At 35.5% G+C, this 26,638-nt stretch overlaps 1 pseudogene across 1 annotated transcript; it reads left to right on the top strand.

The window, feature by feature from the left end:
- Positions 1-15,970: 15,970 nt before the first annotated feature.
- LOC145685537 (cuticle protein 19 pseudogene) lies at positions 15,971-25,875 on the top strand (annotated as a pseudogene). Its single transcript, XR_014131454.1, has 3 exons — positions 15,971-16,015; positions 19,058-19,174; positions 25,598-25,875. The product of XR_014131454.1 is annotated as a cuticle protein 19 pseudogene (transcript).
- Positions 25,876-26,638: the final 763 nt, after the last annotated feature.

Genomic DNA, 26,638 nt, shown 5'->3' on the forward strand with positions numbered 1-26,638 from the left:
CCACTGCATCCGATAAGTGTTGCCAACCACACATGATGGTAAAAAACCTACGGCCAAGCCTGGTCACAAATTCGCACGATGTTGAAGCATTGAGCAGACGCAAGCGTGAAATGTGCAGGTGTGCTCTCCCCCTCCCCATTTCGAAAGCAGTGACGCGAAAACACTGCAGGAAATAAAATTGGTACGTTTTTTGATTCAGGAGGAAGACGCATGATAGAGGTTACAGTTAGCGTTGAAGTAACTAACAAATGAAAAAGAAAGAAAGAAGGAAAGAAACTAATATTAAACATGTCAGCTTACAGACGTAAAAACAACTGCAAAAATCGAAAACGAATTGTTTCAGGCCTTTTTTAGCTTGCTTACACAATTCGTGACATTGTATTACATTAGCACTCGGTCTGTAACTTGTCACTCGCTTCACGTTTGCTAAGTTGTGAACGCCTTTCGTTGCTAGATTGATAGCAGAACGACGGGAGGTTGAAAATAATAATAATAATAATAATAATAATGATAATAATAATAATAATAATAATAATAATAATAATAATAATAATAATGCGTATTATTATTATTATTATTATTATTATTATTATTATTATTAGTAGTAGTAGTAGTAGTAGTAGTAGTAGTAGTAGTAGTAGTAGTATTCGGACCAAAGACGGATGTAAATGGGGATTGGAGGAAATTCATAACGAGGAATTGCATAGTTTATACCGCTCACTTAACATTGTTAGGGTCATTAAGTGTAGAAGGCTCAAGTGGCCATTCCGTGTAGCCAGAATGGAAGAAATTAGAAACGCTTTCATAATTTTAACTGAAAACCCAATTGGAAGAAGACCACTAGGAAGACCTAGACGTAGATGGGAAGACAATATTAAGATGGATCTTGCAGAAATAAGAGTACAGAGTAGAAACTGGATCCAGTTGGCTAAGGACAGAAGTTAGTGGAAATATGTTGTAAACGCCGCATTGAACTTTCGGGTTCCATAGGCCATAGAGTTAGTTAGATATTATTATCTAAAAGAAATGTTCAAATGTTGTTAAGAGACAATTACACAGAAGAACTGAGTTCCGACCAAACACTAATTTGCCGGAAGGAAATTCCAGTGCAGTCCAGCCCACTTTAAGCGTTATCCGTGCAATCCACGTTTCATGTTCAAGACATTGGGAATAATTGTTCGTATCATTCAGTTGGAACGTTCCCTTCCAAGTTTACGCTGTTACAGTAGGCCTACAACATCGTGACTTTCAAAACCAGTCAGTAACTATCGAAGAAAGACAAGCGTGTAGCTTCAGTCGTTGATATGATTTAACATTCTTTTTCACTTTTAACAAGCTACCGGCAAGCAACCAGCCAGGGACAATATATTTTTCCTTATTAAAAAGACACTTTTTGTTTAAAAAAAAAAAAAAAAACCTAATGGTACCCACTAATGGTCACTCTTAAAAATGGAAAATCTCTTTGGCTCTCTTAATATTTTGTTTGATTCTTTGCGATCAAAGTAACATTAAAAGTGGAAAAAATGAAATGAAATCTTTGGGTTTTACGTCCCACGGTTATACCGGTTAGGCTAAAGGAGACGGTGATGATGAGTAATGAATGAAATGATAGAATGAAGAAAGTGGGAGGAAATGGGAGAACCCCGAGAAAACCCACGCACACGGTGTTTGTCCACCGCAAAGTTCACTTGGCGGAGGCTGGGATCGAACCCGGGACCCCAAGCACCAGATGTGAACGTTCTACCACTGAGCCACCGCGGCCCCACTTTAAAAGTGGAGTAAGAAATACTATTCTTCCTATTGATAGTGGCTTCTAATCTCCACAACCAACCCCTTGCTAAGCCTATTCGTACACACATACATGCATAAGCTAATTTTCTGGAGATAATACTTAGATAATTACAAACAAGTGCTACAGTATTTTTTTTCGTATCAACAGATTATCTGTTTTCCTAAAAAGCGAAACAACATACCCACACTCGGATTAAGAACTTGATTATATATATATATATATATATATATATATATATATATATATATATTGAAAACTGGTTTTCCATTGGGCAAACTGGCAAATTTTTATAAATGTAAGCGATGGTTTGGTTCCACCACATCCTTCTTTAACAAAAGGAAAGAAAAAAGAAGAAAAGGAACGCACATAGTTTATCATTTGATTGCTGTTACCAGTTTGTGTTGTCTATAGTTAACGGTTACCACATTGTAAAAAACACTATACACTAAATGGCAATCAGTTACTATACATACTTTTTTTTTATTATTATTTGGTAAGCTAGTGATTACCGCCAAGGTTGACAACACTTCCGCTCCTCTAAGGACAAAACCCGAAGATTCACGAAGCACGAACAACGGTATTTGCTCGTAGAATGCTCGTGAGCGTTCACGAGGAGAGTTTCCACTATCTGCTCGCCGTGGCCAGGGCTGGTTTAGTTTATGTCAGTTCAGGTAGTTTTATATATAGTTTGGATTCGATTTATTGTAACATTACTTAACTATATGGCTCAAGTAATAACAGGCTGTAATTCCATTCTCGTATATTATGCACTCTAACCCAAAGCGTCAACATCCCCGCCAGGCCCGTAGCCAGCCCAAAAATGTAGGGGGGTCCGACCTAACCATATTATAGTTCGTCACCATATTATAGTTCATTTGAAAGCCTATCGTGAAAATTTTAGGGGCCCGGCCTCCCTAGCACCCCCCATGGATACGGGCCTGACCCCCACGTTGTTTACTATTAAGAACAATATTTAAACTGGAAGTGATAGCCCATTTCTACCACTTTCAGCTTCAGTATTCTTCTTTATAAATTAAGTTGATTTTGAAAATGAAATGAAATGAAATTTTGAGTTTTACGTCCCACGGTTATGCCGGTGAGGCTAAAGGAGACGGTGGAATGAAGTAAGTGGGAGGAAACGGGAGAACCCCGAGAAAACCCACGCACACGGTGTTTGTCCACCACAAAGTTCACTTGGCGGGAGCAGGGTTTGAACCCGAGACCCCTAGCACCAGAGGTGAACGCTCTACCACTGAGCCACCGCGGCCCCCTAAGTTGATTTTGAGTTTAACGTCCCTTTCAACAGCGAAGCTATATGAGACGTGGACGTCCTGTTTAACATGGAATCCGAACCACATGAGCTCCCGCCGGGAATCAAACTCGGGTCTTCTAAGCCAAAGGCGCGTACGCTAAGCGCTTAGCCACGAAGAAGCCCTTGTTCTTTATAGAGTATAAACGGTAATTGATAGGAAAAATTTCTGTATGAAAGCAATAATGCCAATTAAATGATCACTGAAGTTATAATTCATGCGGATAATGCAATAGAATGCAATGTTGCTTGAGAGCAACAGTGCTAAATAAAGGGTTAACAGTATACTCCCATCTGTATCTAGATCTTCCCAATGGTAATTTTCCTATAGTAAAATTATGAAGTGCAGCAAAAGATGAAAGTATTATATAGCCATCAAGAGTTGACGTGTCTATTCATAACTTCAGATCTCTAGTTAATGAAGCAATTCATGAAATTAATGTTGAAGGACTTAACTGTAACAAAACAGAAAAGTGACGTAACATAACCAATTTAATAAACATTAGCATTAGAATTTGGAAAACTTTTACCCTTTCTGCACCTTTCTGTTAGATTTCTAAAACTCACTCACATCAATATTCCCTATTGTTAACATCTTTGTTTAGGATAGTAAATGAACTTTGACAGATTTGTCAAAACCCCAAAATTTCAAATACATGATTTTTTTTTTTTTTTAAATAAGCATATCGTGTGTTATAAACAGGCGATGGCGGTGAAAAATTTGAGTAGAGATTGCTATACTTGAGCATTTTTTTTAATGATGTTTTTATCTACTTCTATAAAATAGTAATAATAATTTTAACAGCTGCAATTACAAAAAAAATTCTTGAAACTACACAATTTTAACCAGTGTTCCATACTTTATCCATGTTCGTCATATCTTCGGAATGGGTTAAGAAATCAAATTTCTGTAAACAGCATTATGATTTTTACCTTTATTGGAAGCCATTTTTGTGATTGAATGTGATACTTATCTTAAGCACTTTTTCGAAATAGAACTTTTTGAAAAAAGTAAAATTTCAATCCCTTTTAATCTTGTTTCTACTTGTTAGAAATACATCATATCATGAACATAGTTTTCGACACTAAGACACTTTCTGGCGCTACAGAATCCCCGAGTTCGATTTTCAGAGGGACATCATGTTGTTCGGATTCTACCTTAAGCTGTAGGTCCATGTCTCATACAGCCATAGTACTGAAAGGTTTGCTAAAATTTAATCCAATCCATACCTAAGGCATTTCCGATATCCGTGAACACGTCCGTCTCACTTCCTTTACTACTGTTGTAGGCCTACAATATTTTGATGTTTCTTATCCTGTAACGTCCTTAGTTACACGGAGTAATAGGTACGGTATTGTAAGATTTCGGTTAACATGTAGATTTTCAAATATCCAATAAGGTGACATAATGTCATTTAAAAATCGGATCTTGGGTTGGGAACACTGTTAATCGGGTGGTATTACCGATTCAAAGATTGTCCTCCTGTTGCTATTTGAACGTTAGACAACTTCATCGATTTTTTAATCAATTGGTTTAAAAGTTCCAAGGTTGTTTGAAGATAAGTAGTGCACCTTGTATATATTAGTGATGGAATGACTTACGAACTTCATTCATTACCTCTGACACGGAAGCACTAAGTCCCATTATGACCCAGGAAGCTAGACCTGAACACAGAGCTAGGACGTTACACAGACAACAGACCTGAAAGTGCTAATAATTCTAACTGCATGATTCTCTCCCCCTCACTCTTCTCATTATATAGCACGTGCTCTTTAACTCAGCACGTACTGTATAAACTGCTGTATGGCAAGAAAAATATAAATGTGCGTTATTGTTTCTTTTCATATATATATATATATATATATATATATATATATATATATATATATATATGAAAGTTTGGTATTAAATTGCTATCGTGATTTGAACCTTTTCTTCAACAAATCGTTATGGATTATATATAGACTTATGAGTTGTTCAGAGTTGCAGCCTTTGTTGGAATTCACTCAAAAGAACGCGAACAACTCAAAGAGTGCTGGATTACAGAATGTGCCGAACTGTAGAATGCCGGATTACAGAATTTGCAAACCAGAGAATGCCGGTTTACAGAATGTGCCAAACCATAGAGTACCGGATTATAGAAGGTGCCAAACCATAAAATACCTGATTACAGAAGATGCCAAACCATAGAATGCCGGATTACAGAATGTGCCGAACTATAGAATACCGGATTACTAAATGTGCCAAACCATAGAATGCTGGATTACAGAATGTGCCAAACCATAGAATGGCGGATTACAGAATGTGCCGAACCATAGAATGCCGGATTACAGAATTTTCCGAACCGTAGTATACCGAATTAAACAGCCCCATTGTATAATTTTCTTGTAGCGTACGTATATACGTATGTGTATCAAAACATTACACTGAATCATCATTACAAAAGCTACCAGAGTATACAACCGTGAGAAAAACTGAAAATAAAAGCTACTTTTCTTTTTCTTACGATGTCAAAACTGTAAGTATGGACATCTCTAAAGCTAGGTGGGAAGGAAATCTCGCTTAGAATATGAGCACCTAAACTGAATTTTGTTAAATTTTCTTGTATAGTGTGGTTCAAAATGACAGTATTGTTTTTCCAGAGTGTAGTGAGTATAAATATTAACCTATATTTCAAAGTTCGGAAACAGGCCATATTATATTGGTTATAAAAAAATGTAACATTGGGAATTGAAAATTTGATTTTTCAAGCTCAATAGTGGATTTCAGTAATCCACGATAAAATTTTCTATTAATGCTGCAGAGCTGATTTGACTGCTCCCTAGCCACCGGATCAGAGCGTTAGCTAGAGCCCGATGACCCGAAAAGAACCGTGTTTCCCCCATCAGGACGTCGCGGTCGGAAAGATGGATTGCCGCCGTCGACGGTGGCGGGCCGCCAGGGGCAGCCGGCACCCGCCCGCGGCGGCACGATGATCTACTTGTTCAAAGTTGCCGACCTTTTGCCGAGGCGGCAAGCGGTCGAAAATCGTCAAGTAAAATTCCCTTTGCCGACTCTTTGCCGACTTTTGCCGACCGTCAGAGCCGGCAAAACAATCGGAAAGGCCTCTTTCCGACCCTCAGCCGACTCCTTATGCCGACCTCTTTTCGACGGCGGCGCCGGCGCATTTACTGCGCCTTTACGGTTGTTTGCCGACTGCTCGGCAAGACAACTTTCCGACGGCGGTGCCGGCGCATTTAATGCTCATTTCCGGCTGTTTGCCGACCTCTCGCCAAGGCAACTATTCGTCGCGGTCGAAAATCGCGCTGAAAGATGCCGGCGTCCGGCGCCGGAAATCCGACCGCGGCATCTGGTCGGCATGGACAAATTGTCCGACTATAGGCGGCAGAATCCTGATGGGGTCAGGTCCGCTGTGACTCATGCCATCGCTGATATGAATCTTAGAGCACGAGGGAATCAAGATACATTGCCAAAGTTGTGAACATGATATTTGTAACAGTACGTTTAACTAGATAGAAAAGTTAACACTGTTTATCTACATTATAGGAGTTTTTACAGTATGTGGATTATGAATCATTCAAGCGATTATAGGAACCTAAATACCAATAATAGATAGAAGTTACTCAGCAATATGGAATGCGAGTGTTCTACCATTTTTGTTTCCGTAAAGCGTTTATAATTTTACAAAAAAAAAAAAAAAAAAAAAAAGAAAGAAAAACTCTAGGAAAAGAATTCAAATACTACTCCTACAGAATATTTTATTTTGTCCTCCTTTTTGTCTTATATATACTCCTTATATATATATATATATATATATATATATATATATATATATATATATATATATATATATATATATATATATATATTCCTTTTTGTCTTATATTTTATTTATTTCAATGTGACCCAACAACAAATTAGGATTATTTGAAGACACGAATCACAATAATAATTACTAAAGCAACCAAAAACCACTAAAAGCATAACACTTTCGATATATAATTGCTACTCTGAAGATGATTTTGGTTAGCAAGGGCTCAGATACAACTAATTTTAAAAACAGTGTAACGCATATTTTTATAAATAATAATACATAAAATTGATTGATTGATGTTTAATGGGGACGTCAAATAATGCAATAAAAGAATAAAACGTAAAATAAAGCATAATTCTTGGAAAATAAATTACTTGTTTAATAAATAGTCTAATTGTTGTAACCAAGGGTTTCACCAAAAATTAAAAGCTGGGCATTTCAATAATATATATTTTAAGGAGTAAAAATTGTTTTCGTATATCTACGTACACAGAAGTTTTAAACTTAAAATTGAAGAAAATACAACTGCAGTTCAGCGAGGAAAAGAACAAAATTCATTGCAATATGTCAATTGTTTCATAGTCAATTCCCCCTTTGAGTACGAGAAATTTATCATCTATTTCAATTGAGTGAAGCTTTCCTACTCTCAATTATACTATTTTGAATTCTAAAAGGTCGTTTAACGTACCACGCATATGCTCATGACAAAAAGGATCCTGAGCCTCATCTTGTAATTAATTAACCACTTCAACGTAGTGAAGACAAAGAAAAATACCTAGACGATTAGATTGAAATTCTTAAGCATTGCTCTGTTATTATTGCAATGTGGATTTGTATAATTTTATACAAAGTCACTTGATTCTACAAAAAAAGAATCAATTTACATTGATGAACACCATTTAATTTCAGTTTCTTCGTATGAGAGAACGTTACTTATAAAATATTAACATAAAATAAAGGCATTTAGAATATTGTTTGCGTTTCATTTCTATGTTAAAAACAACTCTAAAATAAAACATAATACCTAGGTAATAAAAAAGTGCTTAATGTATGTTAATCTAATAATTAATTTTGAGCGATTACTTTTTAAATTTTCATTCTATTGTACCTATGTATATTATAAATAGTATGAACGTCTGTTAACACAAATTATCTTGGATTCTTTGTCATCCCATGCAACGTGGATTTCTGTCACAACGTCATGGCGCGTCCTCAGGTTGTGAATCAAGAAGAGAAGACCTCTCGATATCGAAATTACCTGCAAGTATACTAAATAAGCAGTTGCGGACAGACGACAAGGGGTGGTTCTCCAGATTGGGGGCTTGGTGTGAGGCTAATAATTTCATCCTGTAAAAACAGGTAGTTCTTCAGAAAATTCACAGAAGTCTTGGATCGGCACTGATAACTTGGCACGACCTCAGCAAACATGGACATGAGATTTGGAAATGTGTAACGATTAAATTTCAGAAATATAGGATGGAATGGACCTACTAAAGATTAGGAAATTAGATGGGAAGGAAAGGGAACATCAAAGTCCGGAAATTTTACGTTCTTTTACGGTGAAGGAAATTTTAAAAAGAAGCATAGACTAGGAATAGGGTTTTTGTTTACAAACGAATGATATGAGCAATTAAACATGGTAAATTTGTTAATTATATACTTTCTGTCATTACTCTTAAGGTGTGATATTGTTCTAAATGCACATACCCCAACGTAACAAAAGAATGGTCATATAAAAGGACAAAAAAGACAGCTTTTACAAAGAAGTAGAACGGGTATTTGATCAACTCCCACGTTGCCATATAAAAATTCTATTAGGGAATTTCAATCTCAAGGTAGGACGACAGGATATTTTCAAACCAGTTATAGAGAATGAAAGTCTGCCTAAGGAAAGTTATGACAAGGAAACTAGACTCGTGAACTTTGCAACATCCGAAAACCTTATCGTGAAGAGTACGAAATTCTCACATCGCGACGTTCTTAAATATACTTGGACCTCACAAGATGGAAAACCACATAATCAAATTGATCACGTTTTAGTAGACAGAAGAATACATGCTAGCAATAGCACAATTGATGTTTAGAGAAGCTGACTGTGATGCTGATCACTACCTGATAGCAGTGATAATAAGAAATACGTTATCGTTGAATAAAGGAAATATTAAACATCTGAAAACGTAGAAATTTAATTTAACGCAGCTAGAGGGGGGCTAGGTGAGAGAGAAATATCAGGTTGAAATAGCGAATAGATTAACGTTTTTTTAGAAGGTTCGGAATGCACTAGTGCTGAGAAAACTTGTGTTAAAATTAAGGATAACATTAAAATTTCAGCAAAAGAAAAGCATTGAGTCCTGAGGAAGTACATAGGAACAAAGCATGGTTCGACATGAAATGCACCAAAGTAGCAGAAAATAGAAAACAGGCAAAACTGTGTGGGCTACAAAATCGTAAGAACATAACCACACAAAATTTCGTTGATATCAGATGGGAAATTTCCAGAACTTTTAGAATAAAGCAACGCGATTTTTTGAAAGCTAAAATTAATGAACTTGAAGGTAATAGTAAAAAATAAAACCATTTGGGACATGAATAGGGGCATCAATGAATTTAAGAAAGGTAATCAATTTCGTGCTTACATATTAAAGAAAACGGACGGAAGAATTTTCACTGATGCAGATAGCATTTTGAATAGATGGAAAGTTTTCTTTAATGATTAGCTTAAGGTCTACGAGGTTCAAAATGAGCAGGTCATGTAGCCAGAAAGAAACTAAGAACGTTCAAAATTTTAACTGGAAATCCAATCGTAAAACGACCATTAGGAAGACCTAGGAGCAGATGGGACAACAATATTAAGATGTTCTTTGGAGAAGTAGAAATATTAAGTAGAAGCTGGATCCAGTTGGCTAAGGACGGAAGTCAATGGAGAGGTTTTTGTGAACATGGCATTGAACCTCTCGGTGCCATAGGCCATAGAGTTAGTGTAGTTAGTCCTTTATCATCATGCCAAAGTTACTAAATTAATACATAAAAATGTAGCCTCTTGTATGCATATGTTTCTTTTATTTATGGAATAAAAAAAGCACGTACCGGAAGATTTAAATTATTTTCACCTTAATTGTTCTAGGTTCTGCATTGTGCTTAATATTTACCATGCAACATTAACACCTTTAAGTGTTTTTTAGAGTATCGTAGTAGGTCTAAATAGTTTCAATCATTAACCAAGTTAATAGCCAAGTGTCTTAATTGGAACTATAGCTTAACATTAATTATTTTTAGTTCATTAAAAGGTTGCGTGGACTCAAAGAGTTTGTTAAATGTTTTCAAATGATTGTTTTCGGTATTTTTTTCACTGGTGCTATTTGTTAAACCATAAAAAGTAAATGACTTTTCATACTATAAGAATACGTGCCAACATTATTAAAGAAAGAAAAAAGAAGGAAATTGAATAATAATCTTCTTATAACAATTGAAATTATGATATAATAAACGGCAAACCGCATTTTACTAGGATGCCAACAATACTTGATGCAATAACAATCAACATTTTGCACACTTCAAGAATTACAAATAATTAACTGGCTTTAGAAAAATAAAAGGACAATCACACCATTACATAGGATGAGATAAAGAACTCTTAGTTAACGCAAAGAATAGCGAAACAAAGTGAGTTTTTGTAACGCCATTTTGGTGCAAATAAGAAAGTACATGTAGAATTAATTGTATAGCATATTTTTTTTCTTACGTAATGGAAATGCATCTCATCTTCCCCTTCCATTGTTTTTGCAAAGTATATAATAAAAACCTACCGACTCAGAAGTATCATACGCGCATCTTTTCACAGTTTGTGTGTGCAGCAGTGAAAACATCCCATATTCAGAATGAAACTGAACTTCAGTTTTTTGGTATGTGTGTGGTGTTCAATTTTTTAAAAAGTACACTTTCTTGTGAATATTCTTTTTGAATGATTTCTTGTGCATGTTTAACTAGACCAGTGATTCTCAACCAAGGGGGCGCGCCTCTTCTGAGGCGTGAGCTATCGACAGAAATAAACTTTATTCGTAATCCTAAATAACTACTTAATTCACTGACATAAAATAATGGGCACATTCCGGTTGATCTGGAAAGTCGAAATTTAGCGTGATTGCACCTTTTCGAGACTAACCCACAGGAAAATTGCCGAAAGTAAATATTTTTAATTTTTAGGGGGTGAAAAGGGGGAATGAAGAAACTCCCCATGTTAATTACATGGACCTTTATTTTGGATCTATAGTCTCATGTTATAGATACCTGGAATTGAAATAGAAACTTGAAATTCGGTATGCTTGTACGTTTTCTATAGAATTATTTAACAAAATCACTAAAGATAAAAATTTCCAAGTTTAAAATGGTTTTCTGGGGAACTGGAAAATCTTCAAAGTCTTCAAAAACTTCAAAATCTTCAAAATGTTATTTGTATGGGACATCTTTTGCATATACATAATATCAAACTTCGTTCTAAAAAAAAAAGTAATTTTATTGCATATTTTACCAATCACCAGCTTTTGCATATTTTGCCAATCACCGAATACACTAATTTCTCATAAGATGACAACTTACAAGCAAAACAAACAGAATCTGAACTACAAACATTAGACATTTGTTCGTATGTTGTCAGGACAATGGTGGTGTATTGTAACCATATGTAAAGTAAATGGGAAAACTTGGAGTTTTAATTTCCATTATAAATTTTGAAAATTAATTTCTGTGTGTGTCATATCTTTTAAACGATTTCGAACGTTGAAATTTGTTACTCTTTCGAGAATATGTATCTTGACGGAAAGCGACAGTGTCTAGGCAGTCTCAACCCTTCCCCGAAACTGTTCCTAATTTTCACTTTTCGATTTTTCATGTACACTTTGTTAGTTATAAACTATAGTTACACGATTTACATGTTATTTCTTTATGTTTGCATTAAAACGGAGGACATGAAAACACAACATGCTACGTAGTAGGCCAAGATGAGGGAAATAAGTGCATTTTACACTGAATAATTTGCTGTATTTATCTTAATCATTAAATTGTTTAAATTTATATTTCATTTAGTTATTTTCATTTAAAATCGAATTTAGATATGTTAACTGAAGAAGCTACCTGGTATTTTTTCTGGTATCGCGGACATGATGCTTATCATTTGGTATGTTTGTTGTATTCTCTTAAAGCTACAATTACAAATTTAATAGTCATTTTCACAATTTTTCGGTATGTTTTTCATATTTTTAAGGCATTTATAGGCCATATAACTGTATTTTTTAGATCATGAGGTTTTGCCTCCTACTCATAAGTAATTTCAAGTTTGTAATAAGCTTTTTGATTATTGCTGCTCATTGCTTACTGTTGTACAATGTATGTAAGGCTTTTATAGAAAACTGAATTACAGTTTTGAAAATAAGAATGAAAACCCTAGTTTTAGAAACCCCATTATAGACGAAGTACTATACATGTTCTCCTAGTAATTTCTTTTCTTGATACTAAAATTGAACAAATTGGTTTTGTTTTTTACTATCGTGGTAATCTTCCTAAATTCGTGTATAAGTAGTGAACCGATCTCTAAGTAAGTCGAAATACTTCGTGATAAGGTGAGATCGTACTTATCACCGAAACATCATGATGAGAAATTTTACGAAGAGTGTATAAATGTTACCGTCACACATTTGACTTGGCTAAATACGGAATCGACACTTCCTGAAGTGAGCCTAAACTAAGCTATAACTACAAAATAATGGTGTGGAGGAATCGCTACGAAACAATTACACAACCAGGGATTAAATCCTGCGGATCCTCGAGGAGTCTGAGCCCTGCACAAATTTTATAGAACCACGCTGCCACACACCAAATCGCTACGCTCCCCGAAAAATTATACCCACCTGTCTCATATCTCCATCAGGGCCACCCATACCCATTAGGAAGGCATTTCCCGAAAAATGTGATGAGTCTGTATTTTCAGGGAAAGGTCAGTGAAATATAAATCTATACGTCTATATTTTATTTTATATACGTCTATATTTTATATCTATATACGTCTATATTTTATTTCAAGTTTGAAATTTCCGAAGAAGTAACTGTCTGGGGACATCACAAACAATATCTAGTAATCTATTAACTATATTTGCAGCCCTGCCCACCGATAGTAGTAGAATTTAATCTAGTATACAACTCCGGCATGTTGGAGTTTATTTGCTTTGATATGTTGACAGCGTGATTACCGCAACTAGATGAAGTTATTAACACCTATAGTGTAATTTGATGCAGCGCCATTATATTTTCGCTGTGAGGTAAGGATATTATTGAACAGAAGACTATCACTTCGTTGGACTGGGCGTGGAAGTAATGATGCTGACAAACTTCAGTCATGGCCGGTACGTTCCCCAGATCTTTCTCCTTGCAATTTATACCTCTGAAACTAAGTTAAAAATGGAGTTTAATATCCTCCGTTACAGCGTATAACTGACAAACTAAAGGTAAGCATAACCAATAGAGGCAACACTGTTGCACGCGACTGCTAGGCTGTGTATAGTAGAAATAGAGTACCGTGTAGGTATCTGCGAGGTTGCCAAAAAAGAGTACATTGAACACTTGTAATAGTTCACAGATGTGTATTGACAGTCGTGATGTAAAAGTAGAGATTGAAGAAAAATTCTGTACTATTGGCGATATGATAGCCAGTGTTCAAAATAGCTGAGGAAAAGTTAAACAGATTTTACTAGACACACACAACAACAACAACAACATTGGTAGGATCAAAGAGCAACGAAAACACCGTGGGCAATTAAAGCATGCTTAAGAAGATGGAGAAACGCAGAAGGGCGAAACCACGGACATCAAAGAATACAGAAGACTGACTAATGAACTGAGAAGAGTAACAGACAAAGGCAAAGAGAAGTATGGCAAGATATGTGAAGAAATGATGGAACTTCAACGGCGCGGCGGATATGCATTAAGAGGGAAAGTTAACAAAAGTATGCGCACGTTAGGAATCGAAGATCAATGAAGTCATGTAGTCACTGACCATTTAAGATTCCTTAGAATCTGGAAGGAATACGTAAATAATCTGTATGTCTCGAATAATCTCCCCAAATTATTGCAATCGAAGCAGAAAAAAAGATGGATGATGAAGAAAAAGTACCCAATATACCTAGGTAATGGAAAGTGAAGTAGCACAAGACAACAAAGACATACGAAGGGAGATGGTCATTAGAGACGATACCAGCAGACATGCTCAAGGAATTAAAAGACAATGCAATGAAAGTACTGACGTCACTTATTAACAATATTTACCTAAGTGAAGAATGGACAAAGGATTTTCTTTATGCTACAATGATTGCATTACTCAAGAAAAACTCAGTAAAGAAGTGCAGTGATCACAGAGCCATTAGCCTTATTTCCCACACTGGAACGATTATTACGCGCATACTGAATAGGCAGCTGCAAGTAAAATAGAAGAGATGTTGGATAAAAATCTATTTGGATTCCGGAAAGGAAAAGGCACAAGATATACTATTTGGTTGATGAGAATTGTATCTGAACGAGTTTTTGACGTAAAGAAAGAGTTGTGATTGTGCTTCACCGGCTAGCAAAAAATATGGACCGGATCAATTATACGATATTTCTGAAAATATTAAAAGAAATCGCAGTCAATTGGAAGCACCGACGACTCATTCGCAACCTATACATAGAACAATGAGTGAAGTTGCGCTTGAATGAAGGAGCAATCAATAGCGTGGAGATTGGAAGAGGAGTCAGAAAAATATATAGTGTGTCAACGCAATTATTCAACATTTACCGTGTATATTTAATGAAGGAAGCATTAATGAGGTTTGGAAATTTTAAGATCGGAGAAGAGGTCATTAACAAAGTCAGGTATTAAGATGATATGGTTATTATAGCTAGAACTGAAGAACGACTACAGGAGATGATTGACAAAATAGTTGACAGTGGAAGAAATATGGAGTGGAAATCAATGTCGAGAAATCGAAAGTCATGAAAATATCCCGTAGAAACGCGAAAATACGGGTCAGAGTAGAACAAAGAGAACTTAAAAAGATAGGCCATTTCTCAATATCTGGGAAGTATTTGGACGAGAGACTCTTACTGCACCAAAGAGATAACGTAAAGAATTGCAGCAGCCAAAAAGACATTCAACGAAGAAAGGTCAGTCTTAAGGGTCTTCACTACAGCGAAATTAAACTACCGCTAATTTTAGAGTTTTTCTTTAATATCTTCAAAACAAATAAAATATTCGAAAAGCAGAAACGTAGTGAACTAGACAATACCATTTTGCATGTGATATCTTTACCACAGTTCATCTATCTGCTTTTGGTATGCCGCTATTTACAGAACCCGCAAAAAATGCTAAATCTACCTATAGTTGCAAATCGAAAGCAAATAGATGAGTTGTGATAACGGCATCACATGCAAAATTGTATTGTCTAGTTCACTACGTCTCTGCTTTTCGAGTATTTTTATTTGTTTTGAAAATATTACAGAAAAACTCTAAAGTTAGCGGTAGTTTAATTTCGCTGTAGTGAAGACCCTTAACTAGCAGGCTTAATATTGTACTATGGAAGAAGCTGTCAAGTGCTATAAATGGAGTATTGGACAGTATGGTTCAGAGACTTGGACATTACGTAAGTTAGAAAAAAAAAACATTGAGAGAGCTTCAAAATGCGGTGTTGGAAGAAAATGGAGAACATATAATATAATTTCTTGAAGAAATACGTTTCGCTACTCCTGATAGGTCTTTAATCGTTGTGACTAGAATTGAGAAGGAAACAAGTTGATGAATTTGTCTCAAAATCCGTTACTGATTTTGAAATTATATTTAAGAGAACAACAAAAGGTCAAGTTGGAACAATTCGAGCAATCCCATCATGTTAAGTTAAAGCAATTGTCATTGAGTCTTAAAAACAAATTTGATGGAATTGAATCACGAATAGATGCTACTTCTACCCAAATCTCAGAGTTACAAAAGGAAGTTTTAGATCTTAAGAACAAGTTAATGGCCAGTGTGAGAACAACATGGGGCTTGCAACCAAAGAAGTCATCACGGAGTCACAGCGTAAAGTAGTTATTTATAAATCACCTACAGCGGTTTCCTGGCACAGATATGAAAATGGAAGTCCATTAGAGAATACAGCAAGGGAAGATTCCACTTCGGATCTAGAGAGCCAGAAGGAGGAAGAAAGACCGATGCGTAATTATACTAACGTAAAATGTAGAACATTAAGATCTATAGAATCTAATCATACAAAATTTTCAAACATGCTGGTAAAGTTAATGATATTAAATCTTTAACAAAATATAGCTGTCGTGTAGATGATATTCCGGCTAGTACTTTTATAGAAAAAAAAAAAACACGAAGGATGTGAACTGATAGGAATTGGTAAGTGTAATTTACCTAATTTTGAAGCAAGTATAATAAGATCTTGCCCCATGTTTTTTATTACAACCCTGTTCAGTTTGGTTTAAAGCTATTAAAAGTGGCTTACGCAATTAGGAAGATTTTAAGAATATTTTGATCGCGAATTTTGAAAATGACTACATTGGCAAATAGGGACGCACAAGTTAGAAACAGGAGATTCAATTCTAAAGTAGATAAATGCATTATGGACTTTGTTATCACTACATATAACGATCTAAAACTATTGAATCATTTCCAACCTCATTCAAGAATCATTACATCAATTAGAATTTTGTTATCATACAAATTACGGCAAATTTTCATCTCGTTGCAGTATATGAATTATAATTATTTGTTGTTAATGGTACAAAATGTTGAAAATCAGATGACTATGCAATGCAGTGGAAATAAGAATGTACTCAATAATGTTAACAGTCAACCACCCATACAAAACATTAGTATAAGGCAAAATAATAGTAATGAAAATAGGAATTCTAGATTTGCTGGCAATATAACCGAATCTAATGCAAATGGTAATAAAAATTTTTAGACATAATAAATACAATTAGCCTAATTCAGTTATCAGATTTCGTAACAATACGAATCGGATAGATGTGTAATTTTTATAATAGGAAACAAACAAGAAATGAAGTGAATATTACTATCAAACCTGTGCAAGAGTATGTGGTTCAATGTAATTTAACCGATGTAACATGACGCAATACTTTAACCTAACGCTTTCTGGCGGAGGATATTAAAATAACGTTAGCAATTGAAACTCAATGTCGTGAACTTACAATGTAGAAACTAGTAACAATACTTTAAACTCTCATGTTGACTAGCACCTACTTCAATTGACCTATGAAAAGCAAATGGTTACAAATTATTAAAACATTGGTTTTTCAAGAAATGTTATCCAAAGCTAATATAAATAACGGTGAGTTTTATGATTAATTTAGTACAATAATTTTCTCATTGTATAATTATAATGTGACATTAATTATTGTTTGTTCCTTTTTCTTTAATTATTATTCTAATTTATTGTGAATCTTACTCTGTTTCATGACATAAGAATTACGTTTTCCAATTTTATAATAGATGCGCCTAAACGGGAGAACACTGTTGTGATGCATTTCAACTTATATTGGCTATTAACAACAATAACTGTAATTCATTATTAAGAAAAGAGTTTATTTAGGGACCTAATAACTAAATTGTGAAATTTTGAATTTGCATTCTCTTCGATGATTGATTAAAATGAAATATAATAAATTATTATGAAATGAAATACAGTAAAGCGTCGATTATCCGAACGTCGGTCAACCGAACGACCGCTTAACCGAACGGTGTACTCGCTCGCACCTGTTACTCTCCCACCCTACCGTCCATCATCCCCCTCACTCCCAAACCAAGTTTCCCTCAGTAGTCGCCGCACTGAGCCACCGCTGGCGGAACATTGCTTCTAATGGGGCCTTCATAAGGCGCTGCTGACCGGCCAAGCCGCCAGTCGCTGTGTTTCAACAATCAGCACACTTCTGTCGGTTTGGCACTGGCTGTAGAAGTAGCGGCAGTATCAAAGCTGTTCACAGCAACAGCTGCGCCAGCTTAGAGTTGAGGCGTGCCGCTCCGCGCATGGCAAATAAACATGTACAGTTCGATTATCCGAACAAACCAGTTTTCCGAACACCCATGTTCCCCAATTACTTCGGATAATCGACGCTCTACTGTATAGTAATATGATATTGAAATAAAATATAAAATATGTGTTGTGTTAATGAACTGAAATTTTGTTATATACAAGAGCAATGCCAAACCAGGTAATCACATATATGTTATGTAAATTATATTACGGTCCCAGAATTCTTCCTTAAATTGTAAACAATTTAAGAAATCCTATAGTTTGGGAGCTATTTATACAACGATAACTGTATTTATTATGTATTTATGTCCTTTATTTTATTTAATATTGAGGGCAAAAATGCTATTTTATCTGGCAATAGCTACCAATAGACGAAGAAGAAGGAATGTTATGAAAAATGTCATGAATAATCTTGATTTGTAATTTTTTTGCTGTTACTAAATATGAATGTTTGTTTATTCATCGTTAAGACTGTAATTCGGTTGCTATGGTAACAGTTTTCGTTACCAAGAATTTGTTTATAAATAGTAGTCAATATACGATGCAAAAGGGCGCCATATAATCTAGAAGTGTGTTGAATTGCTGTGAAGCAATTAACAATTATTACAAAATATAGTGTGTTCCACGTAATTTCTCTGGTGCGTGATTCTTTCGAACTGAGGTGTAACGTTTTAATCTCAATTACATGAGCTCCCGCCGGGAATCGAATAGGGGTCTCCCAGTAAAATAATTAGAACTAAATTCAATAATTCTGTATATAAGACACACTCGATTTGTGATTATACAATGGCGAATTCGTTATTATTTTTATAGTAATATATGTGCCTCGCATCAGAATTTAAAAGAATGTTTTTAAGCGAAAAATTACTGGGTGTTCTGGAGCCGCCAATGTGTGCACATAATTTTGAGAATTACCAAATCCGTTTTAAAGCTCTTTTTATATCATTGCAGTTATATTGCACTAGTGGTATCGAAATTATTCAATATTTATAGAGTAGAAGGCATTTCTAACAATAATGTAACTTTTTTTTTTTTTTTTTTTTTTTTTTTTTTTTTTACATTTTAGATGTTCACCTTTGTGTCACTGATTGCTGCTTCTGTAATGGAAGCCTCACCAGTCTACTCACAAAGATCCAGTTTATCACAACACAGGAGGAACTACAAAAAGACAGTTGACTATTACGTAAGTACGGAAATATTTATAGATGTATTCAACTTTTACCCTGTCTTCTTGTCATAGGCGTAGCCAGAACTCTTCATATAGGTGTGCACAAAGGCAATTAAAGCAGAACTTACACAAAGGTAGCTAACATTTCGCATGAGTGTGTACAGAGGTAATTAAGACAGAACTTTTCATATGGGTGTGCACAAAGGTAATTAAAGCAGCACTTTTCCTATCTATATTGACAAAGCAAATTAAAGCAGAACTTTTCATATGAGTCTGCACAAAGGTAATTAAGACAAAACTTTTCATATGTGCGTGCATAAAGGTAATTACAGCAAAACTTTTCTTCTGTATATGCACAAAGGAAACTAAAGTAGAACTTTTCATATAGGTGTGCACAAAGATAGTCAAAGCAGAACTTTCATATGGATATGTGTTCGTTTTATTGGGTTTCAAATATATTTAAAATCAGATGAAAAGTTATTTCAATGAATTGAAGAATTACAGATAATGGAATTTAAGAATGCATTACAATTAAAGAAAAGAAATAAAATCATTTTTTAAGGATGTACCCAGTAACACCTTCCACCTCCACAGCTGCACCTGAGCTTCTTGCCGTGTTCATAAACCATTACCCATAGCAACATTTGCGAAAATATTAACACAGTTTTACAGGGCATTGTTTATATATTTAATCAGTTAAAGAATCAGTGGCGTATCGTCAACCACATTTTTCAGGAAAGTATTACCAAATAAAATGGCTTATCATCAAAAGTTCAGTCATATTTTCTTAAGATTTTTTCATTGCTGAAGAGTTACCCTTTCCCCCTTGTACCATCTTGACACGAACCGCTTAAAGATAATAGGGGAAGTTGCTAAATATAGAGAGTCTTTTTTCTCTGAAAGCTTCTTGTTTAAAAGTAGATATTTGAAAGGTATGGTAATGATGTATTGAACCTTGATCGACGAAATGTAATTCAAAATATAAACTTCAACAATGATAATCTAGGTAATACAAAAATGAAAACCAATATACCTTTTCCCATATTGGATACAGAGTTCCTAATATAAGGGTATAATACATATCGAGTTCCAAAATACCAAATATTGAAACTTCAAAATACGTCCTAAACCTCCTACAGTAAGATTGGTGGAAAATTATGGACATATTTTTATACAGAAAAGAAACATCAAAATTAAACGATTTTGCGGTTCAAATAAATCAGAGAACTTTGCTACAGCTTTAGAACTAAACGCTTTTGTCCAAGCATGAAAAAGTTCCTGTGTTGTTCTAATTGTCAACTGGGATGGCAAGTAAAGAACTGTTATAACCATTTCTTTTCTGCTTTTCCACGTATCTTTCAAAATGGATTCGATTTTCCGTTTTAAACTATCAGTTGTTGTACTAAACCCCTCACATCAGTCATGGACAAGACGAGAAACTATTTCTCCATGATAATGGAATGATTTGCAAACTCTTCTTAAATATGTTAAGAGAAAACTGGCTTCCTGCCCTAATTACAAGCACAATTTCTTCCTTTGATTCAATACAGTTTGCTTCACATAGTATCAAAATGTTGTTTGAGAGACATTATGAATGCGAACTACCTCAAAACTGTCCATTTCGTTTATCCTCATAGCAGAAATGGAAGTATTTCACATATGCAGGTGCCCATTGTTTCCATTTTGATACCTGAAAGACCGAAAATTATCCCAGATCTGCGAGTAAAATCATAATTTGGAAAATCATATGTTTGTCAGTATGAATCATTGAGTAACTTTCCATTTATGTTTTCCCTGCTCTTATTTCAACGACAGGTCATTCAAGCAAACAAAGACTGTCATGCATACCTGTTTTGTTTTCTTAAACGCATAAGATATTACAACAGAACATGTGTTACCTTCAAATGAATGTTCAGTGATTTCTTCACAGAGACGGAAAATATTCGAGCATTCGAAGATTACACAATCTCATCTCAGACAAAGAAACCAATAGCCTTTCCGAATAGCATAGCAAATATTGTCAGACCGAAACACAAAGTAGCCGTTCAAAGAATTTCCCTCAGACAATTTTCCCTCTATTATTGGTAAATTTCACTTCCCCATATTAGAAAATCGCCCCACATATGATAACATTTCTATAACATTTTTTAAAAATAGTTTTGAACTTGTTAAAGATATTTACGTGTAATATATGATACTAATATGTTCTAGCTTCTCTTTTGAGTGTTTACGAAGCACATTATTGCTTGACAGCAATAGTCCAACAAACCGAAATTGCCGGAAATCATAAACTAACACAATGGTGATGGGCGGTTTGGCTCTTTTGTCCGACATCGAATCATTTCAATCAATTCCGAGCAAGGGTTCAATACTCAGGATCGAATACTTTGATTGTGGTAAGTTGTATGATTCCTACTTCCTTTGTTTTCCATTTGATACCGAGAAAGAAGGATTCGATTTTTTTCTCTGGATCGAATATTTTAGATCTGATGAATTGAATAATTCCGAGATCCCACATGGTTCTCAAATATGATTCATTCTTTGAGCCAAACTAGTCAAACCATTTTTATCAACTGATAAATTAATCCGAAGTTGATTCTGGTATGGGAGGGAGGAATAGATAAAGAGAAGTTATCATATTTCAAACATGTGGGGAAAGTCCCATTTCTTCCTGATTTCTAACTTTTACTTGTTATCTCCAAAGAAGGGACACTAGAACGAAGAAGGAAGGTTTCGTTTTTTCTAGATACAGGCAGTAAGTTCATTATATGCATCTTCGTCATACGGCATCTCCCTGTTCTGAAGTATTGCTTTTGTCTTGTTCTATCCATATCAATCCATCAACTGGGTCCCCTCGTCTGTTCTTTGCTCCTTCATATGGTGAGAGTTGTTTTGGTTTCTTCATGTTGTTTGCTTACATCAATGGATTCCACTGACTTAAAGCACAAACAATACGCTTTTTTCAGTACGTTGGAGAAAGGAATATTCTAATGTTCGGCAAGAGTTACCGTGGGACAGACAGACGGGACAAACAAATACACAAAAGACGATCGAATCAAATGGTAGAAGCTTGTTACTCTCGCTTCAATACTTTGGAAAATCATTTGGAAGGTCTTTTAGAAAATCAATCCAATCTTTCTAGAAGAGAGAAAATAATAATAATATCGCTCAAAAATATCTGTTGATAGGTCAAAATCTTAGATTGGTAGACAAGTAAACGAAAATATGGATGAGATAGCAGCAGGCTTAAATAAACTAGTCACGACGCACCGTCTATTGAAATCAATAACGGCGAATACAGTTTGAGATCTATGTAACAGGAGGCGTTCTACGCTATGGCAATGTATTAATACTGTCGTAAAGGTGACGTGATTAAGGAACTAGAGACTCTGTAGTACAGTCCATGAGCACGTTTTATGCACGAGGGGTAGAAAAAGATAGAATCGAATCCTGGAACATCAAGAAGAACATTTGCAACGTCTAACGGAATGAGAAGTAGTTCCACTGGTTAAATGCTGGTGTGGTACCTTGCACTAAGCCACATGTCCAATTCAGTGTTCTGATATAATAATGACTCCTTCCAACAAATCGTGCCGGTTTTAACACTGGTGACTCTTCTTATAACCAGTTACATACAATTGGCAATTAAAACACTGTTCACATTATGCCTACTCAGTGGAGCTCTACCATGCATTTCGCATATCCAACATTTGACCTCAATCCCTCTACTCGTTTCAAAATTAACATGCATTTTTAGACATTTTCTACGTTCTATTTTCGCACTTAGCCCTCATTTATCCCCAACCCTGTATACGGTCTGCCACTAAACGCCGTCTTTTTCTGTTGCTTTTGGTGCTGAATCCAGTGCAAGCAATCATTTTTAGCAATTGAATTCACCAAATCGGAATGGTCCCTTGTGAGTGAGCGAAGCATTCCCTACAAGACTATTTGTGGTAGAATGTCCAAATGTTGCCATCCCATGATACTCATGATATAGATCAGTCATTTCCAATTGAATGCTCTGTGACGTTACAGTTCGCTTCTTGCTTACTCAGTGAGAAGGGACGGAGCTGGCAGGTTATGACGTTGATAAAAGACAAATAGAAACATCAGTAATATAGTTGATGGTATTGTAGGCATACTGCCCATGGCTGCATGATTATGAATACACTGGCAGCACTTGCTCTCTTTCGTCATCCCCTCCCCTCATTGTATTTCTTTCTGCTTTTGTCAGATTATACAAAAAAGCTTCCTATATTAGTATTTATTTTTGCTTCACATATGAGATTCTGCCGGAAATCAAACCAGTTTTTATATTACCGTGAAACGGCAGAGTCTTTCCCTTCTCAGTATCCAGGGATACGATTACATTCAGTTTCAGCATAAGTCTATAATCAAATAGCTATTCACCTAAGAATTGCTAGCTTTAAATTTTTTAGGTCTAGGTTAGCCTAGTCTAGGTAAGACTTTTAGTTAAAACTTTAAAATTTGAGTACTTTTGTAGGGAATAGAAATTCCAGTAATTAACCAGAATATCATCAACAGTTGTGCCCACAGGCTTTATGGAATATAAGAAAATACTTACTTACAAGGGAACCTTCCGAAAATGATAGTTGCAGGGAAAGATGTAACTTATGCCAATTGAAAGAGTTGTAACAGAGATGTTCATTCCCAAAAAATTAGCTGCCCACAGCAATAAGTTCAAGAAGTATAAGGGGTGGAAGTTCGGGAAACAGCAAGGTTGGACAAGGGGGAAAAGTGCAAATTCCGCAAAAAAAAAAAAAAAAACAAAAAGGAGGGCACGGCAAAATACAATGCTGACAAGTGATGAATAGAAAGAGACTTGCCACAATAGGGAACAAATGACGGCCACCAGTGGGGTTAACAGTGTTGCCAACTGCAATGAAAAGTACATGTTTTGCAAAGAGCACTATATGAAGTGAATGCAATATTCAAAGGACTAAGGCAGTATGTAATTACATTCGTTCAATATGATCCCGTTGCTGCAACTGCACATGTGAAAGCTTCTATCCACTCAATGTGCAGCATTTGAGCAAGGACCTAAAAATATTCATAAAAAATATAGCGTCATAAGTGGCTAGTGTCCATAATCTTTCCATGAAATACCGCCATCAACTGATCCCACAAATAAAAATTTATCATTGTTATCCTGAGGAACACTACTTTCATTTCACGAGCTTATTGACACACTTGCCGACTTACAAAACCGCATTGAAAATGCATGTGAACAGTTACGCAATATACCGGGATTGATGGAACGCATTCGAAACTCATGGCAGCGACGATTAGCACGTTGCATATATGTGGGAGGACGACAGCACTTTGAACATCTTCTGTAGGTACGTTTATTGTTAGCCCGTATGACCTAGTAGTTTGTAGTGTTACTGTGTGTTAGATACTATGTTACAAGTACAGTACGTCGTTGTGTATTCTATCTGTTATTTCATTGCATTACACGATTTGTTACATTTGTTATTTCTACCGTCTCTCTGCAAGTTTCTATCTGGTATACTAATTTTCATTGCCCCCTGAAATTATGCAACCATGGACAGTTGTCTTTTTTTACCCCCATTGTGCAATAGTGCCATAGATAATAACTTCTTTCTGCGTGGTTTCCATCTTTACTGCATCCTTTCTTTACCCCTGCCGTGGAGACATTCGGTGAATCCTTACATGACGTATGGAGAATTTCTTTTGCAGTTACGTATCATGCGTTTAACAGATCAAGCCGATATGATTTTATGTATTTCTGAACACCCTCCTAGCTACTCTCATTATTCCGGTAGGTGGGTGTGAAATTCCTTCCCTCTCATAGAGCTCCTTCGTGGCTAAGCTGTTAGCGTGCGCGCCTTTGGCGTAGAAGACCCGGTTTCGATTCGCGGCGGGAGCTCATGTGGTTCGGATTCCACGTTAATCAGTAGGTTCACGTCTCATATAGCCCCGCTGCTGAACGGACGTTAAACTCAAAATCAACTCCTTCCCCCCTCACTTTGAGAGCTGTCTAGCTCCGCCCCTGTGAACTTCCGAACTATATGTCACATAAACTGTTTTGCTTGTTTTATTGCCATGAATCTGTGGTTTCATTTTTACCATTACTTTTGGCACACCCTGTATATTTACAATTATCACATGCATAACGAATATACGATAATTGTTTGCAATATACTATAATTTTAAAGACGAAAATCGATAATTTTGTTCTCTGAGGTTGACTATGCCAGTAATGCACTACATTCTCAGAATAATACATTTAAATTAATAGCTTCCCTAAGCAGGAAACTAAACTACGCCGTTGATAGGCAGTGTTGCCAAGATCTTTTAACAATAAACCTGGTAACAATAAACCTGGTAAACCAGTACTAGACTTACCTTTTAAAACGTAGTTCTTCTATTAATTTCTTGTTTTTATCTCTGCAGGCACACCCCAAGTATGAGTTTGAGTATGCTGTAGATGATAAGCACACAGGCGACAACAAACTTCAGTGGGAATCACGTGATGGAGGCGTTGTAAAGGGCCAATACACTGTGGTTCAACCAGATGGTGTAATACGTGTTGTTGAATACACAGCAGATGATAATGGCTTTAATGCTGTAGTGAAGAAACAAGGGCATGCTGTCCATCCAGGGCCCAAACGTTCTAAGACATACCGCCATGTTCGTAGTGGGTATCCATATGGTAAATAGTTACTAAGGTATTCGTTATCATACACTAAATAAAGTTCCTTCTTGTACAGTTTTGTAATTTATTGTTTTAAATTGTTTGAAAAAGTTAAAGATGTAATTGTTGTACTTTCTGTTTACAATAAAAATATTCATCTTTTTAAGTAGTGCTTTACTGAGTTGATTATTTATGTGGTGGTACAATGTTCTACAGTCTGAAAAAGAAATAATATTTAACATTTTACAAGCTCAGATGCAGATTTCAGCTGTGGCTAACATGTTACCGTTTTTTCAGTGGGATATTGTGTTTTAATATACTCCGCATGCTTTCTAAAATATTATAAAAATAAAGGGGAAAGTACATGGAGAACGTAACATCAATTCGAGAAGTCTCACAAACTTCTTTTCTAAATAACTGTCTTTGTTACAAACTAACTACTATTATGATTATATGAATGAATTAAAGAACTTATATTTAAAACATGTTATTACTCAAAATATTATAAAAACAAAGGCGAAAGTACACGGACAACGTAACATCAATTCGAAAAGTCTCACAAACTTCTTTCTAAATAACGGTATTTGTTACGAACTAACTACTATTATGATTATATGAATGAATTAAAGAACTTATATTTAAAACATTTTATTACTCAAAACTAAGGACGCGCACGAGACAAGATTTCTGGTTGTCTCGACTAGAAAATGTACTGTAAAAGTGATGTCTCAACTCGAAAAATGTATATTTCTCTATTGGAAGAGCCGTTTCTCGACTCGAATTTTGTCAGGAAAATCCTG

This window comes from Thermobia domestica, chromosome 5 (assembly GCF_964235325.1).
Source record: "Thermobia domestica chromosome 5, izTheDome1.hap1.1, whole genome shotgun sequence".
Taxonomy (NCBI): domain Eukaryota; kingdom Metazoa; phylum Arthropoda; class Insecta; order Zygentoma; family Lepismatidae; genus Thermobia; species Thermobia domestica.